This window comes from Cylas formicarius, unplaced genomic scaffold, assembly GCF_029955315.1.
Source record: "Cylas formicarius isolate icCylForm1 unplaced genomic scaffold, icCylForm1.1 PGA_scaffold_7__23_contigs__length_41026272, whole genome shotgun sequence".
In the NCBI taxonomy this organism is placed as follows: Eukaryota; Metazoa; Arthropoda; class Insecta; order Coleoptera; family Brentidae; genus Cylas; species Cylas formicarius.
This window is the reverse complement of record NW_026844352.1, coordinates 34,389,271-34,409,427: the sequence shown is the minus strand read 5'-3', so window position 1 is coordinate 34,409,427 and position 20,157 is coordinate 34,389,271. Positions and strand designations below refer to the sequence as shown.

At 34.0% G+C, this 20,157-nt stretch overlaps 1 protein-coding gene across 6 annotated transcripts in view; it reads left to right on the top strand.

The window, feature by feature from the left end:
- The window catches only part of LOC132705393 (uncharacterized protein CG43867), a 146,114-nt gene that overhangs the window by 17,555 nt on the left and 108,402 nt on the right, over positions 1-20,157 (top strand). The window lies entirely within an intron of this gene.

Below are 20,157 nucleotides of genomic sequence, written 5' to 3'. Positions count from 1 at the left end.
CCGATGACCTGAAGCTGTTTAGGAATGTGGTGGTCATTGCCGACTGTACGGCATTGCTGAGGTACCTGGAGTCGTTGAATAACTAGTGTGTGACAAACAATCTTCATCTGAATGTGAAGTGTTCGGTGATGACGTTTTGTAACAGACAGCGCCCAATAGTTTTTAACTACAGCCTGGAAACTTCTCCAATTACCAGATGCACCTCTTTCAAAGACCTTGGCATTTTGTACGACCCTAAACTGTCCTTTGCTTCTCATATTGAAACCATTTGCAAAGATGCAACAAGAACGATGGGCTTTATATTTCGTAACGTTAAAGAGTTTCGCCTGAATGGCTCTCAAAGCATTGTTTTTTAGCTATGTCAGATCCAAGCTTGAGTACAGTCATTACTTTTAGAAAGATTCGAACTCCCGTTTTTAAAATGGCGAAGAAACTATCTAGCGGTTATCTTCCTGTGCAAAATTGTTCTGTCCAGGATTGACTGCTCGGAGCTCTTAATGCAATTACCTCTCCATGTTCCTCAAAGATCTGTAAGCAGTTCGCCGATTTTCCACCTGCCTACCCCATCTACAAATTTCCTTATCAAAACCCCCTTATGCAATGCTATGTATCTTTTCTATGACCGTTGTAGTGATATTGACATTTTCAACCTCTCCTGTAATCAGTTATCAAACATTCTCAAAACAAAATTTTTTGTTTAGGCAATTGATATTGTATCACGCATAGGCAATAAGGTACGAGTACAAGTGTGAGCTCTTTAATTTGTTTATACATTTTGCTATATTCGATTTAAATGATGTATCATATGCTTGTCAGATTGTCTTGTAAATGGATGTAGAATCTGTTAGACAATAAATGATTATTATTATTATTATTATTATTATTATTATTATTATTATTGAAGTTATTGTCTGAGTAAAATTTTTTCATTACTTATAAAACAAAAGTGGAATATATATATATATATATATATATATATATATATATATATATATATATATATATATATATATATATCCTCACGTATTGATACACGGATGGAAACATGTGTGATGACACTATATTCCGGGATATTATCCGTTCGCTCGTTGAACTCCGACTGGAATCCTGCATCCGACTGGAATCCTGCAAATCCTGCATCCGACTGGAATCCTGCAGACGTTTCGCCAAAATCTCACTTGGCATCTTCAATGCTCGCGCTCCGAATATATATATATATATATATATATATATATATATATATATATATATATATATATATATATATATATATATATATATATATATATATATATATATATATATATATATATATATATATATATATATATATATTCTCACGTATTGATTCACGGATGGAAAAATGTGATGACACTATATTCCGGGATATCATCCGTTCGCTCGTTGAACTCCGACTGGAATCCTGCATCCGACTGGAATCCTGCAAATCTTGCATCCGACTGGAATCCTGCAGACGTTTCGCCAAAATCTCACTTGGCATCTTCAATGCTCGCGTTCCGAAAACACTTCGAACGAGTGTTCGAAGTGTTTTCGGAACGCGAGCATTGAAGATGCCAAGTGAGATTTTGGCGAAACGTCTGCAGGATTCCAGTCGGATGCAAGATTTGCAGGATTCCAGTCGGATGCAGGATTCCAGTCGGAGTTCAACGAGCGAACGGATGATATCCCGGAATATAGTGTCATCATATATATATATATATATATATATATATATATATATATATATATATATATATATATATATATATATATATATATATATATATATATATATATATATATATATATATATATATATTTGACTTTGTTTGTTAGTTTATTTTATTTATTGCTTGGTATACCTATAATTAGATAGAATAGATTAGTAGGTGCTATAATTTTCTATATTAAAGCTTTATTCTTCAGCTTGTTTATTATTTACTCAAATAATAAAAAAAAATAAACATCTTTACATCTCATAAATTTAAAGTGACACTAAAGAGAAAGAAGAGAAAATAGAAAATTTCTTATTAATCCTTTCATTGATAAAATTTCACAATTTTCAAATAACAAAATATTTTAAAACTTTCTTTACTTTTTTAAATTACTGCGACATAGTTGAAAAATTTGAAAATAGTTTTTTTTTTACTTTTTGAACATTTTTTATATTTTACTATTTTTATAATTATTTCACAGAATACTTAAAAATTTATTAAACCAACTTCCAATTAACTTATTGTATGTTTTACTGCATTTGTTCTATTTTTTACTCAACTTCGAATAAATCTGTAGATATTTGCCGCAGCTGGTTACGGTCGAGTTTAACTTTGTCGTGCCTTTCCCATGTCGCTCGTAAACATGGAATTATAAATTTAAAATTTTCCACCCCTGTGAAAAGTTATATTGAGTTTAAAATTGATCGGGTTTGTCCATCGAGTCCGGCGGGAACTCCGCATGAAATGCTTCTACTCGGAAATCGCGTTACTGACATAAATTCGATCGAACCGTCATCATCTCAACAATAACCGCAGAAATTTAAAAAATGAAAAGTAATTCACCCCAAAACTAAATTTTATACTTACAAAGGACCGCATGTCACGATGAAAGTCAAAGATCGACTAAAATTCGTAATAAAACAAAAAAACACGTGCAAATGTTTATTGTAATGTCAATTTTAATACCAATAATATCTGTAAATAGAGAACCAGTGCGACAACAGACATCATTATCGAACTAGAAAAATTGCGAATGTTTTCGAAGAGAGAATTCAGTAGTGTGATACGGCGAGCTTTACGCGTTCGTGTCGTCGAAACCCGTTTATGGGAGCGTCGTCGCTTCGGCAACCCAATTTTAAAAAAGAAACATGTTTTTATCATAAACCAATCATCCCCCCGTGATGTTTTCGCTCCCCCATCTCGCGCGCCCCGAAATATGGCGCGACCCGTATAAATAAATAAGGTCGGTTCGCTATCTGGCGAGTCGCCTCGCATAATGCGGAACTTAAAATATGCAAGCCGGTCTTTTGTCACATCCATTGCCATAATTTTGAGATTTGCGCGATATGATGCCCGCGGGGGGTGTTATCGTCCTTTCACGCTTGCGCCCTTTATAGACTGTGTAAATTTTTATTATTTATTTTTTTTTTTTAATATTTTATTATCGTACCCCTTTTTTAAGTTTTTGAATTTTAAGAAATATATATTATATATATTTCGTGTTCGTAGCAGTCAGTTTTTTACGACTTGTATAAATTTTATTAAGTTTTCGCCTTTTTTTCTGCTTTCCAATGTCCATCTAAGCCGGACCCTGTCAGTAGTTATATATATGCCTTGCCTCCCAGGTCATCCAGGAAATAATTTTTCTGGACAAGCTTGTGTCGATTTTGTTTTTTTCTTAATCGTTTTGAGGCTAACGTTTGGTCACTTGCCGGATTAGCCGATATGAAGAGATAGTTGAAATATTTTTTCCTTTTTTCGTTGATCTTTTTTTTTTTGGTGCTCAGCGTCCCAAAGGCAGTATCGCTTTTTTCGTACTCGCGGTTGACCTTCAAATGATTTGTTCGAACCGCTTCGGTTAAATAAAATAAGTGGCTAAATTCTTTTCGCTTTGTGCCTTTTGAAAATAAACTCGAAATAATTTATTATTTATAATATTATTTCTTTTTTTTTACTTTGATTTAGTATTCGCTTGTTGTGATAATTCCTGAGGATTTAGCTCTGACTGAAATAGCGTCTGGGAAACCTTCATCATTATGTCGTATTATCATCAACAATTGTTAATAAATTATTGAAATTGCCATTTTTAGTTTCTTTTTTTCTTTCGGGATAAGTAATCGCGGATGTTTATTTCAACAATAGTTCCCCGTGAATTTTATTTGATTATTTTGTAAACTATTTTTTTTTGCCCATTGTTTTTTATTTTTGCGCTGATAACAAAACGTAAAAATGTGTGACTCTAAGACAGAAAAGAAAAGAAAGCAGTTGGCAGTTTAAAGGATTGGCTTACCTTCATTGGTTGGGACTTATTTGTTGAGAAACCCTTTGTCCATTGTCAGGGCAGTTCCCAATGTAGGCGACAACTATTTGATTTCAGTTGAGGCACTGAAAAATAGGTACGATAACCCTAGTTTGTGAGCCCTCGTCTATTATCATGAAATTGTGGACTTTTGTGTATCGGAAAATTTGGAAGCTCTGAAGGCGACAGGACTTTCAACTCAAGAATGGTCGTTTGGTATTTTTCAGAACGTTCTAAAAAAAATAGATTCGACGACAATTCTGCAGAACCAATGTACCGCTCTGGAAACGACAATACTATAGTTTAGTTTCTAAAAATATTGGTTCAACTGTAATCCACGGCTTTAGTAGAGGTTGAGGTAGAGGTATGGCATGGGGAGCCTTACTAGATTGTGAAAGCCACTGAAATATGTCTTAATATTTTGCGTGTTAAGTCCGTGCATACAGATCGTTCCATTCATGGCCTCGGAGATCTGTCCATTAGAGTCACTGCCACCATAACTCGCTTAGTTCGGTCATGCTATTCAAGAGACATCCCATAGAAGTGGATTTTGTTGTGGTTGATACGATTCCATTTGCTGTACCTGGAAGATATTAGATTATTATTTCCCCAATTCGAATTGATTGGTGTAGCTTTTATGGGAAAACTATCTTAGGCATTATGTCAACCTTCAACTTTGTTCTGTGGGTTCATAGACACTTCAACTCGACTTAAAGACGATTTGAACAGACTCTGTCTTTTGATTCTTGATTGTAAGAAGCATTTATTCACCTTTTAAGGGACCGGAACCCCCATTTGGGAACTCGAGAGCGGTAGAGAGATAGAGATTTGCAAACGATCCATGGGTGCGTCGTTCATTCGTAGCATTCTGGACCCTGGGTTTATGGAGAAAATTTATGATAAATCTTCTGGGAAGCAGCCCGCCAAATATTACTACCGGGTATATCATCCAGTTTCTTCTATTCGCTTCGTTGTATTAATTGTATTGTATTGAACTTTCCCGAAGCTCGTAATGTCCTGAAGTCTGACATTTATATCGATGATGTCTGCACTGGTGCTTCCAATTTAGAAGGTGCTGTACACCGGCAATCGGAACTGAATGAGGTCCTGAAAAGAGGAAGGTTCACCTTGCGAAAATTTGTCAGCAATAATCGAGGTTTGCTGGAATCAATTCTTGTGGATTTTTGTAATCAGAGAGCCTTAGATTTCAATAGAGAGCAGACAGGTATCAAAATCTTAGGGTCAAGATGGAATTCTGTCACAGATGTATTTATTTACAATCGAGGACAGACCTTGCTGTAAAAGAGTGATCCTATCGGAATTATCTTCGACCCATTGCGATTTTTAGCTGCGGTATGTTTTCTCTTAAAATATATATGTTTCGTTCCTCAAATTGGATTGAGAAGAACCACTTTTAGTTTTTTGTTCGCAATTTAAAACTCAACTTATAGCTTTATCACGATTAGATATTCCTAGATTTGTCGATTTTGTGATAGCGCAGAAAAGGGCTATGCGGCTGTTATTGGCCTGAGATATCTAACTTCGGATAGGATATACAAATATTCTTTGCTTTGCACAAAGACAAAGGTAGCCCCATTAAAGAAAATTTCTCTGTCCAGATTGGAATCGTGTAGTTGCCTCCTTTTGACTTACCTGTTCAACTTTTTTTGGTAATTCTCTCGCCACAGCTTGAGCGTAAAAATATTTTTGCCTGGACTGACCCTTCTGTTGCACGTTATTGGATACCTTGAAGACATTTGTAAGCAACAGAGTCAGTTCTATCCAGAGAAAAATGACCCCTGACAGGTGGTTTCATGTTCGGTCTATAGATAACCGATGTAGCTTCACTTTAGTAATGAAATTACGGACGATGAGAGTCTGATTAGAGTGGAAGGAAGACTGGTTAATTCGACACTTTCTGAGAAGCACCCTTTACTTCTCCCTAGAAATAGCAGTTTCTGATATCAACTTCTGATTCGTCGCCACCAAGACTTCTGGAAGATATGGTTATGGCATTTGCACACGTTGATGCATGGAAATAACAGCGTGTGGTGGATGTCGTTTTTCTACTTCCATCTGTAACATGCCTAATTATACACCGATGTAGCGTGCGGGAAGCGTCACTTTACCACCACCAGTTTCGTTTCCCATGGATTCGAGCAACTTCTAACAGTTCTGGGATTTTACCGCACGGATTTGGGAGCAATCGGACGTTTTCGGAGATATTTCTCACGCTTTGAATTTTGACGTTTGTCAATTCTCACGGTCGTGTCAAATTATAGTATGCAACACTAGTGTATTAAACACTTTCCCCGCTCCGATCCGTTCGTGTCAAATAAACTGGTATATATGTTTAATGTTTTAACATTGTGTTTATTCCGTTGTTTATATGACATATCCAATAATACACCTCTCTCTGTCTAACGTACACAGTTAAAAAGAGACAGCAATAGCACAACCGATCGGAACAATAAACAAATAGGCTTAATGGCCTCTAGTAAATATTTTGTTAGAAATTTAGTAATCTGACAATCTGTTATTATTTTTAATTTGTTAAATTGTGATTTTTTTCGTGAGGGTCGTAGAGAAAGTACAGTACGCAACACGTTTGATAAACTCTTTATCTCACTCGTTTATTACACACTCGCTCCGCTGCGTTCTGCACTTGTTGCATAATATACTATTTTATTAGCGACTTATCGAGTGGTTTTTCTTGTTTAGTGATACCAACTGAAGGGATTAAGGGGCACAATCCAATAGGAGACTCGTGCTTAATTAGAATAACGAGATTAGAAAATCTCTATATCCATAAATAAATCTGGATGTCTTTAAAGAGGAAACAAGTTATGAATCAATCCCGAACTATAAATAAAGAAAAGGAGGAAACGTTTCGTTTTTCGGGACGTTTCGTCAGTCGACATAGTTTAATTTACGATCTGGCCTGTTATTGAATCGAGTTGGAAATAAACCTTTCAGATGGTCGTTTTATTAGATATCCGACGAAGTCCGGACGTCTACGATGTAAATGTAGTGCCGCCGTCGCCGGGCCCGGGTATTTTCCGCCCCAAACAGATCATTAAGCGCAGGTTAATTTGGAAAGTTGCCAAAATACTTTTAGTTGTGCGCGGATGACGTTCGCATTACCTTCCAAAGAAAGTAAGTCAAAAAATAACCGGAAATTCAAGTTTTGCTTAAAAAAATCCTACATAAACTTCTCTTATTTTTTCATTTGTTCGTTGCTTTTTCTTTTTTAATTTATTTTGCCATGCGGTAGAAGAATATGTATTTGAGAAGATTGAAAGGGGAAAAAGATGGGTGGGGTAATGGGCTAAAGAAGTGTCGTTTTAGACTAAAAAGGGTGATGATATATCAAAAACCAATGGTTAAATTAAAACTCAATTATCGTAAATGTTAACTCTATTATATTAGATTTCCTTTTCTTTTGCTTTCTTTTTCTTTACCATTTTTCTGTTTTCTGAGTATGTCCTATCGTTGGTGTAGTAAGTGCTAAATACAAAATTCCTTTTCCTCTGTCGTGAACACTCAGCGTTATCGGCGCTGGTCCAATACGGATGGCCAAAAACAAAACTTTTTTTATCGGAAATGGTGCAACTTTTTCAATTACGCGGATGTTTTATCACCGGCCCAAAAATCGAGTAAAATATGCCTTCGGACCGGCGGAAACGCGCCGGGGTAAATGAGAATAAGATAGTAGTGCTGGGGGAATAGAGATAATGACCACGCTCGTTGAGATAAAAAAATATTACGCATTCGAGGTTGCATTTGTTTCGAATAAACTCCATAGGACATGAACATTGACGCTCAATGAAGTAGACTCTTAAACTTTCACAAATGCTTGCGAACAAAATATACTTACAGGAGTTTATAATTATAGTTTTATATATTCCAAAATGTAGAATAATTTGAACCAAAATATAATGGCAAAGCGGACCTGTTGAGGGACACCCGCCCTCACCTATCTCGTCGTAGAGGAAATTAAAGCGAAATTGGTTTGGATCGACGGCCGATCTGGTGGACATGTATAAATAGGGTCGGAGGGAACCTGAGGGCCGGACGTGGTGGTAGATTGGCTTTATTTCCGCATATACGGACTGCAATCGCGATGCCGGAATTTGATAGAACGTTTTTCGGGTAAAAAATGTCTGGAAAGGTTTTTTGGAGTCCATTTTTATCGAATGCCTCAGATAGAGTTGAGTTTTTCATTATGCACGCCAGCAATAGTCGTATAGGGCTTCCGAGAATACTACTAATAATAATAGAACAGAGTGCATTAATTGAATTGCAGCTACAACTTTCTTTGCTGATGTTCGATTTCAGTCAGTGGTCCAAAGCGTCATCCTTGGTTCATTTGTTGCAAGCTAGATTTAATCCAAATCAGAAAATTGCTTTTATTTAAATTCCTAAGTTTAATCCAGCAATATTAATTAACATAATTTTAATAGGTACCAAATATTAGGCATACACACAAATATGAAAGGATACTAATTATTTTCAGCTCAGCTATATGGATTCACGTCTCGTCCTTCTGGGCTCGAATCCTGCAGTTGCCAGTAAAACACAAAAAAAAATAAAAAAGCAAATTTATAAAATTAGTTTTAGGAATATCTATCGGTTACTAAACTATTTAACAATTTTTGGAGCGACTTTCCTTAAATTCACTTAGGTGTTCGTCATAATAAATAATAACTGGTTTCGCTCAATTTCACTGGCGACATCCAGGTTTCCAATCCAAATTGATAGAATATTTGACATTAGCGGAGATTTAAATTACTAGTTGCGTTACCTTGGCCCGGAATTACTAGTCGCGCATTGAAAATAGGGAGGCGATCCCAATCCCCAATTTAATTCTAACTTATCTCAGCTACATTGTAAATAAATGTAATTAAGGTTAGAACTTCCAAAGTTTAACACTCTCACGTAAAGTAAAAGGTAGCACCTTCTATTTTGTCATGCTGCGTTGGCGTCGCATGATGTAACTGGGTATGGTCTGTTCATAGATATAGGAAAGTGACCAATTGCTTTTGAATGGGCTTATCCTAGGGTTGTCATTACCATACAATGCAACAAGATTATTACCTAAAGTTTCGGAATTTAAATTCAGTTAAAATTGTGGTCCGTAATAGAAAATAATTTTATACCTACCTGTGTTTAATATTCTTTGGTTTGGCATACTACTTAGTTTAAGTTTATTAGTAATCATGCTTATTTCGTGTGTAATACAGCGTGTGCGAATTATGCAAAATATGCGCGAGTCTAGTGTATCTCAGGAGATGCTCCCGCCCAAATGTAGAAAACTCTATTCTATTGAGACTAAGGAAGTTGTAAACAATGTTTATTTGACTCTCATTGAACGTGGTGCCAGCAAGCAAGTATCTTTAGAAGAAACGGCCATATTGACGAAAATTCCAACATCAACTGTGTGGAAAATTGTGAATAATCCCATTTCAGCGAGGAAAAAAAGAAGCGATGCTGACATTTTCTCGAGTGTAGATGAAAGTGATCACGATATAATACGGCGTAAAATTTACCAGTTATACGAGGAACAAAGCGTGCTTACATTAGATATCTTAATTAGAATCAGAATTAGAACTACCTTATGGAAGTGTATTCAACACATGGGTTTTAGTTGGGCAAATCCTGTTAAACATATAGAAAAAGCAGAGCAATCGTATATCCATATTGCAAATAATAATTAAAACAGGCGATGATAGCGATAGTGATACTGATGATAATTTAGGTAGGTGATAAAATAATTTGTAATTTGATTTTAGATTTAAACATAAATAAATAATATTGTTTGTATCTTTCCTAACAAAACTCCAAATAATTTCTAAGCAAAGTACAGACCTGTATGGCCATATTTCCTTTTTACAGCTTGCCCCGGTCTTTCCTTAATTGGTATCAGTTAGTCCCTTTCTTATATCTATCTACAGACTTTACTTAAGATGTTTCTGCTGCATCAGAATAACAAGCACTAGTTTGTTCAGACAACCAGCGACGCGCATTTTTTTGTCAGTACCACCAAGAAGGTCGACCAAGGTGAATGGTGAAGCGCGTGTCCCGGCAACCGTTGAAACTGGGGACCGTCCCATTCTAGACCATTATGCTTTCCTAAAGTGGATTGTTTTGATTTTGGGCTTTTGTGTATTACATGCCTGTTATGCGACCGGCTCATGCAATATATATGTATATGTATTGGTGGTAATCCGGGTGTTCATCCGTTCGTTGTTTGATCCTGGAGTAGGATCATTCGCCCGACGTTTCGCTAAAATATCACTTGGCATCTTCAGAGGCCGCGCGTCCATGTCACTCGTACGTGTCTGCACTTAAACTTATATATATATATATATATATATATATATATATATATATATATATATATATATATATATATATATATATATATATATATATATATATATTTCACGTATTGATTCACGGATGGAAAAATGTGATGACACTATATTCCGGGATATCATCCGTTCGCTTGTTGAACTCCGAGTGGAATCCTACAGACGTTTCGCCAAAATCTCACTTGGCATCTTCAATGCTCGCGCTCCGAAAGTGTTCCAAGTGTTTTCGGAGCGCGAGCATTGAAGATGCCAAGTGAGATTTTGGCGAAACGTCTGCAGGATTCCAGTCGGAGTTCAACAAGCGAACGGATGATATCCCGGAATATAGTGTCATCATATATATATATATATATATATATATATATATATATATATATATATATATATATATATATATATATATATATATATATATATATATATATATATATATATATATATATATCCCAAAGCTCGCCATATAGCGCCAGTACACTTGACAAACATTAGGGCGTCACTGGTATACGTTTTTTCATATACTTATTCGCATTTAAAGCGTCACCAACGTTGCCGCATTTGTTCTTTCAAAAAGTGCCTAAATTTTTTACATATTCTCGACGCTCACTTGTAACGTATTTATATGAGCTCCAGTTAAAAAATACCTCCACATGACATTGTGGATCAGAGTTTTTCGAGTCCGTAGGATATTTTCATTTTTTGGTTAGTCTGGTATGGAAGCATTTCAATAGTTTTTTACGAATTTTTCTAATCTATCTGTCAACAGGAAAGAGTTGAATTTTAATATGAAAAACGGTCAAAAATTTTTTGGAATGTTTGAATGTTTTAGAACCACAGAGTGTTGAAAATGAAATTTAGCAAAAATAAATAATTTTTCAAAGAAAATTCCACAAACTACAACATCCTGTTGGCCTCTTCCGAGCTTAACTGAAAGTGGCTCGCATTTTATTTAATCTATACCTGCTTATATATTGTTTGAGACCAACGTGACTTTCCTCTCCTCAGCCACCCTCCTCAGTACCCCTTTGCACTCCTTTATCAACAAGGAGCGCGTACGCAGTGACTTCAGCGCCATAAGTGCAGCCGTACTATCCGAGCAGAAGAAGACCCTCCTGCTTCCGTGGTTGAGCCGAAGCACCTCTCTGGCCGCCATCAATAAAGCGAAAATTTCCGCCTGAACACAGTGCAGTACTGACCCAGAGGGACCGAAAAGCTCGATCCCGTTGTCTCGCAGTACGCTCCAGCTCCGGCCAGATCTCCCATTCTGGACCGGTCCGTGTACCAGACAAGTCCATCCCAGGAACCGACTCTGCCCTCTCTTCACTCTTCCCTTGATGGGAAGAGAAAGATCAATTTGTCAAAGAAGGTCATCTCGGGGATCATGACGTCACTCGGCATGCCCATGACCCCGCGATCCCCCGCGCCAGCCCCCTAAAATGTCGTACGGACCCCGATTGAAGGTTCCCTCCCTCCAGAGCCCGCAACTCGGCAGCCTCACAGCTGTCCTGGCCACCTCCATCTGCACCCGATCCGCCAGAGAGGGCAACCCCACCAGAGCCTCTGAGCCTCAGAGGAAATTATTTAAAACGTAAAAGACAGAGGAAATTATTAAAAACGAAAAAGACAGAAGAAATTATTAAAAACGAAAAAGACGAAGGAAATTATTTAAAACGCAAAGGACAGAGGAAATTATTAACAACGCAAAAGACAGAGGAAGTTATTGAAATCACAAAAGACAGAGGAAATTATTAAAAACGCAAAAGACAGATTAAATTATTAAAAACGCAAAGGATAGAGGAAAATATTAACAACGCAAAGGATAGAGGAAGTTATTAAAAAAGGCAAAAGACAGAGGAAATTATTAGAAACGCAAAATAAAGAGGAAATTAATAAAAACGCAAAGGACAGGGGAAATTATTAAAAACACAAAAGATAGGAAATTATTAAAAAGGCAAAATAAAGAGGAAATTAATAAAAACGCAAAGGACAGAGGAAATTATTAAAAACGCAGAAGACAGAGGAAATTATTAAAAACGCAAAAGACAGAGAAAATTATTAAAAACGCAAAAGACAGAGGAAATTATTAAAAACGCAAAGGATAGAGGAAAATATTAACAACGCAAAGGATAGAGGAAGTTATTAAAAAAGGCAAAAGACAGAGGAAATTATTAGAAACGCAAAATAAAGAGGAAATTAATAAAAACGCAAAGGACAGGGGAAATTATTAAAAACACAAAAGATAGGAAATTATTAAAAAGGCAAAATAAAGAGGAAATGAATAAAAACGCAAAGGACAGAGGAAATTATTAAAAACGCAGAAGACAGAGGAAATTATTAAAAACGCAAAAGACAGAGAAAATTATTAAAAACGCAAAATAAGGAGCAAATTATTAAAAACGCAAAAGACAGAGGAAATTATTAAAAACGCAAAGGACAGAGGAAATTATTAAAAACGCAAAAGACAGAGGAAATGATTAAAAACGCAAAGGACAGAGGAAATTATTAAAAACGCAAAGGACAGAGGAAATTATTAAAAACGCAAAAGATAGAGGAAATTATTAAAAACGCAAAGGACAGAGGAAATTATTAAAAACGCAAAAGACAGAGGAAATTATTAAAAACGCAAAGGACAGAGGAAATTATTAAAAACGCAAAAGACAGAGGAAATTATTAAAAACGCAAAGGACAGAGGAAATTATTAAAAACGCAAAAGACAGAGGAAATTATTAAAAACGCAAAGGACAGAGGAAATTATTAAAAACGCAAAGGACAGAGGAAATTATTAAAAACGCAAAGGACAGAGGAAATTATTAAAAACGCAAAGGACAGAGGAAATTATTAAAAACGCATAAGATAGAGGAAATTATTAAAAACGCAAAGGACAGAGGAAATTATTAAAAACGCAAAAGACAGAGGAAATTATTAAAAACGCAAAGGACAGAGGAAATTATTAAAAACGCAAAAGACAGAGGAAATTATTAAAAACGCAAAAGACATAGGAAATTATTAAAAACGCAAAGGACAGAGGAAATTATTAAAAACGCAAGACAGAGGAAATTATTAAAAAGGCAAAGGTCAGAGGAAATTATTAAAAACGCAAAAGACAGAGGAAATTATTAAAAACGCAAAGGACAGAGGAAATTATTAAAAACGCAAAGGACAGAGGAAATTATTAAAAACGCAAAAGACAGAGGAAATTATTAAAAACGCAAAAGGCAGAGAATTATTAAAAACGCAAAAGACAGAGGAAATTATTAAAAACGCAAAGGACAGAGGAAATTATTAAAAACTCAAAGGACAGAGGAAATTATTAAAAACGCAAAAGACAGAGGAAATTATTAAAAACGCAAAAGTGAGAGAAAATTATTAAAAACGCAAAAGATAGAGGAAATTATTAAAAACGCAAAGGACAGAGGAAATTATTAAAAACGCAAAAGACAGAGGAAATTATTAAAAACTCAAAAGGCAGAGGAAATTATTAAAAACGCAAAAGACAGAGGAAATTATTAAAAACGCAAAGGACAGAGGAAATTATTAAAAACGCAAAGGACAGAGGAAATTATTAAAAACGCAAAAGACAGAGGAAATTATTAAAAACGCAAAGGACAGAGGAAATTATTAAAAACGCAAAAGACAGAGGAAATTATTAAAAACGCAAAGGACAGAGGAAATTATTAAAAACGCAAAAGACAGAGGAAATTATTAAAAACGCAAAAGACAGAGGAAATTATTAAAAACGCAAAGGACAGAGGAAATTATTAAAAACGCAATAGACAGAGGAAATTATTAAAAACGCAAAGGACAGAGGAAATTATTAAAAACGCAAAAGACAGAGGAAATTATTAAAAACGCAAAGGACAGAGGAAATTATTAAAAACGCAAAAGGCAGAGGAAATTATTAAAAACGCAAAGGACAGAGGAAATTATTAAAAACGCAAAAGACAGAGGAAATTATTAAAAACGCAAAGGACAGAGGAAATTATTAAAAACGCAAAAGACAGAGGAAATTATTAAAAACGCAAAAGACAGAGAAAATTATTAAAAACGCACAGGACAGAGGAAATTATTAAAAACCCAAAAGGCAGAGGAAATTATTAAAAACGCAAAGGACAGAGGAAATTATTAAAAACGCAAAAGACAGAGGAAATTATTAAAAACGCAAAAGACAGAGGAAATTATTAAAAACGCAAAGGACAGACGAAATTATTAAAAACGCAAAGGACAGAGGAAATTATTAAAATGCAAAAGACAGAGGAAATTATTAAAAACGCAAAGGACAGAGGAAATTATTAAAAACGCAAAGGACAGAGGAAATTATTAAAAACGCAAAGGACAGAGGAAATTATTAAAAACGCAAAAGACAGAGGAAATTATTGAAAACGCAAAGGACAGAGGAAATTATTAAAAACGCAAAAGACAGAGGAAATTATTAAAAACGCAAAGGACAGAGGAAATTATTAAAAACGCAAAAGACAGAGGAAATTATTAAAAACGCAAAGGACAGAGGAAATTATTAAAAACGCAAAGGACAGAGGAAATTATTAAAAACGCAAAGGACAGAGGAAATTATTAAAAACGCAAAATACAGAGGAAATTATTAAAAACGCAAAGGACAGAGGAAATTATTAAAAACGCAAAGGACAGAGGAAATTATTAAAAACGCAAAAGACAGAGGAAATTATTAAAAACGCAAAAGACAGAGGAAATTATTAAAAACGCAAAGGACAGACGAAATTATTAAAAACGCAAAGGACAGAGGAAATTATTAAAATGCAAAAGACAGAGGAAATTATTAAAAACGCAAAGGACAGAGGAAATTATTAAAAACGCAAAGGACAGAGGAAATTATTAAAAACGCAAAGGACAGAGGAAATTATTAAAAACGCAAAAGACAGAGGAAATTATTGAAAACGCAAAGGACAGAGGAAATTATTAAAAACGCAAAAGACAGAGGAAATTATTAAAAACGCAAAGGACAGAGGAAATTATTAAAAACGCAAAAGACAGAGGAAATTATTAAAAACGCAAAGGACAGAGGAAATTATTAAAAACGCAAAGGACAGAGGAAATTATTAAAAACGCAAAGGACAGAGGAAATTATTAAAAACGCAAAGGACAGAGGAAATTATTAAAAACGCAAAAGATAGAGGAAATTATTAAAAACGCAAAGGACAGAGGAAATTATTAAAAACGCAAAAGACAGAGGAAATTATTAAAAACGCAAAGGACAGAGGAAATTATTAAAAACGCAAAGGACAGAGGAAATTATTAAAAACGCAAAAGACATAGGAAATTATTAAAAACGCAAAGGACAGAGGAAATTATTAAAAACGCAAGACAGAGGAAATTATTAAAAAGGCAAAGGTCAGAGGAAATGATTAAAAACGCAAAAGACAGAGGAAATTATTAAAAACGCAAAGGACAGAGGAAATTATTAAAAACGCAAAGGACAGAGGAAATTATTAAAAACGCAAAAGACAGAGGAAATTATTAAAAACGCAAAGGACAGAGGAAATTATTAAAAACTCAAAGGACAGAGGAAATTATTAAAAACGCAAAATACAGAGGAAATTATTAAAAACGCAAAAGTGAGAGAAAATTATTAAAAACGCAAAAGATAGAGGAAATTATTAAAAACGCAAAGGACAGAGGAAATTATTAAAAACGCCAAAGACAGAGGAAATTATTAAAAACTCAAAAGGCAGAGAAAATTATTAAAAACGCACAGGACAGAGGAAATTATTAAAAACCCAAAAGACAGAGGAAATTATTAAAAACGCAAAGGACAGAGGAAATTATTAAAAACGCAAAAGACAGAGGAAATTATTAAAAACGCAAAAGACAGAGGAAATTATTAAAAACGCAAAGGACAGAGGAAATTATTAAAAACGCAAAAGACAGAGGAAATTATTAAAAACGCAAAGGACAGAGGAAATTATTAAAAACGCAAAGGACAGAGGAAATTATTAAAAACGCAAAAGACATAGGAAATTATTAAAAACGCAAAGGACAGAGGAAATTATTAAAAACGCAAGACAGAGGAAATTATTAAAAAGGCAAAGGTCAGAGGAAATTATTAAAAACGCAAAAGACAGAGGAAATTATTAAAAACGCAAAGGACAGAGGAAATTATTAAAAACGCAAAAGACAGAGGAAATTATTAAAAACGCAAAGGACAGAGGAAATTATTAAAAACGCAAAAGACAGAGGAAATTATTAAAAACGCAAAGGACAGAGGAAATTATTAAAAACTCAAAGGACAGAGGAAATTATTAAAAACGCAAAAGTGAGAGAAAATTATTAAAAACGCAAAAGATAGAGGAAATTATTAAAAACGCAAAAGACAGAGGAAATTATTAAAAACGCAAAGGACAGAGGAAATTATTAAAAACGCAAAGGACAGAGGAAATTATTAAAAACGCAAAGGACAGAGGAAATTATTAAAAACGCAAAGGACAGAGGAAATTATTAAAAACGCAAAAGATAGAGGAAATTATTAAAAACGCAAAGGACAGAGGAAATTATTAAAAACGCAAAAGACAGAGGAAATTATTAAAAACGCAAAGGACAGAGGAAATTATTAAAAACGCAAAGGACAGAGGAAATTATTAAAAACGCAAAAGACATAGGAAATTATTAAAAACGCAAAGGACAGAGGAAATTATTAAAAACGCAAGACAGAGGAAATTATTAAAAAGGCAAAGGTCAGAGGAAATTATTAAAAACGCAAAAGACAGAGGAAATTATTAAAAACGCAAAGGACAGAGGAAATTATTAAAAACGCAAAGGACAGAGGAAATTATTAAAAACGCACAGGACAGAGGAAATTATTAAAAACGCAAAAGACAGAGGAAATTATTAAAAACGCAAAGGACAGAGGAAATTATTAAAAACGCAAAAGACAGAGGAAATTATTAAAAACGCAAAAGACAGAGGAAATTATTAAAAACGCAAAGGACAGAGGAAATTATTATAAACGCAAAGGACAGAGGAAATTATTAAAAACGCAAAAGACAGGAAATTATTAAAAACGCAAAAGACAGAGAAAATTATTAAAAACGCAAAAGACAGGAAATTATTAAAAACGCAAAAGACAGAGGAAATTATTAAAAACGCAAAGGACAGAGGAAATTATTAAAAACGCACAGGACAGAGGAAATTATTAAAAACGCAAAAGACAGAGGAAATTATTAAAAACGCAAAGGACAGAGGAAATTATTAAAAACGCAAAAGACAGAGGAAATTATTAAAAACGCAAATGACAGAGGAAATTATTAAAAACGCAAAGGACAGAGGAAATTATTAAAAACGCAAAAGACAGAGGAAATTATTAAAAACGCAAAGGACAGAGGAAATTATTAAAAACGCAAAGGACAGAGGAAATTATTAAAAACGCAAAATACAGAGGAAATTATTAAAAACGCAAAGGACAGAGGAAATTATTAAAAACGCAAAAGACAGAGGAAATTATTAAAAACGCAAAGGACAGAGGAAATTATTAAAAACGCAAAATACAGAGGAAATTATTAAAAACGCAAAGGACAGAGGAAATTATTAAAAACGCAAAGGACAGAGGAAATTATTAAAAACGCAAAAGACGGAGGAAAATATTAAAAACGCAAAGGACAGAGGAAATTATTAAAAACGCAAAATACAGAGGAAATTATTAAAAACGCAAAGAACAGAGGAAATTATTAAAAACGCAAAAGACAGAGGCAATTATTAAAAACGCAAGACAGAGAAAATTATTAAAAACGCAAAAGACAGAGGAAATTATTAAAAACGCAAAGGACAGAGGAAATTATTAAAATCGCAAAAGACAGAGGAAATTATTAAAAACGCAAAGGACAGAGGAAATTATTAAAAACGCAAGACAGAGGAAATTATTAAAAACGCAAAGGACAGAGGAAATTATTAAAAACGCAAAAGACAGAGGAAATTATTAAAAACGCAAAGGACAGAGGAAATTATTAAAAACGCAAGACAGATGAAATTATTAAAAACGCAAAGGACAGAGGAAATTATTAAAAACGCAAAGGACAGAGGAAATTATTAAAAACGCAAAGGACAGAGGAAATTATTAAAAACTCAAAAGACATAGGAAATTATTAACAACGCAAAGGACAGAGGAAATTATTAAAAACGCAAAAGAAAGAGGAAATTATTAAAAACGAAAAAGGCAGAGGAAATTATTAAAAACGCAAAAGACAGCGGAAATTATTAAAAACGCAAAGGACAGAGGAAATTATTAAAAACGCAAAGGACAGAGGAAATTATTAAAAACGCAAAAGACAGAGGAAATTATTAAAAACGCAAAAGACAGAGGAAATTATTAAAAACGCAAAAGACAGAGGAAATTATTAAAAACGAAAAAGACAGAGGAAATTATTAAAAACGCAAAAGACAGAGAAAATTATTAAAAACGCAATAGACAGAGGAAATTATTAAAAACGCAAAGGACAGAGGAAATTATTAAAAACGCAAAAGACGGAGCAAATTATTAAAAACGCCAAGGGCAGAGGAAATTATTAAAAATGCAAAAGACAGAGGAAATTGTTAAAAACGCAAAGGACAGAGGAAGTTATTAAAAACGCAAAAGACAGAGCAAATTATTGAAAACGCAAAGGGCAGAGGAAATTATTAACTACGCAAAGGACAGAGGAAGTTATTAAAAACGCAAAGGACAGAGGAAATTATTGAAAACGCAAAAGACAGAGGAAATTTTTAAAAACGCAGAAGACAGAGGAAATTATTAAAAACGCAAAAGACAGAGGAAATTGTTAAAAACGCAAAAGACAGAGGAAATTATTAAAAACGCAAAAGACGGAGCAAATTATTAAAAATGCAAAAGACAGAGGAAATTATTAAAAACGCAAAGGACAGAGGAAGTTATTAAAAACGCAAAAGACAGGGGAAATTATTAAAAACGCAAAAGACGGAGTGAATTATTAAAAACGCAAAGGGCAAAGGAAATTATTAAAAATGCAAAAGACAGAGGAAATTATTAAAAGCGCAAAGGACACAGGAAGTTATTAAAAACGCAAAAAACAGAAGAAATTATTAAAAACGCAAAAGACAGGGGAAGTTATTAAAAACGCAAAAGACGGAGCAAATTATTAAAAACGCAAAGGGCGGAGGATATTATTAAAAATGCGAAAGACAGAGGAAATTATTAACTACGCAAAGGACAGAGGAAGTTATTAAAAACGCAAAGGACAGAGGAAATGATTGAAAACGCAAAAGACAGAGGAAATTTTTAAAAACGCAGAAGACAGAGGAAATTATTAAAAACGCAAAAGACAGAAAATTATTAAAAAGGCAAAAGACAGAGGAAATTATTAAAAACGCAAAAGACAGAGGAAATTATTAAAAACGCAAAATAAGGAGCAAATTATTAAAAGCGCAAAATAAGGAGCAAATTATTAAAAACGCAAAAGACAGAGAAAATTATTAAAAACGCAAAGGAGAGAGGAAATTATTAAAAACGCAAAAGATAGAGGAAATTATTAAAAACGCAAAATAAGGAGCAAATTATTAAAAACGCAAAGGACAGAGGAAATTATTAAAAACGCAAAAGACAGAGCAAATTATTAAAAACGCAAAGGGCAGAGGAAATTATTAACCACGCAAAAGTCAGAGGAAGTTAATAAAAGGCAAAATAAGGAGCAAATTATTAAAAACGCAAAAGACAGAGGAAATTATTTAAAACGCAAAAGACAGCAAATTATTAAAAACGCAAAGGGCAGAGGAAATTATTAACCACGCAAAGGAC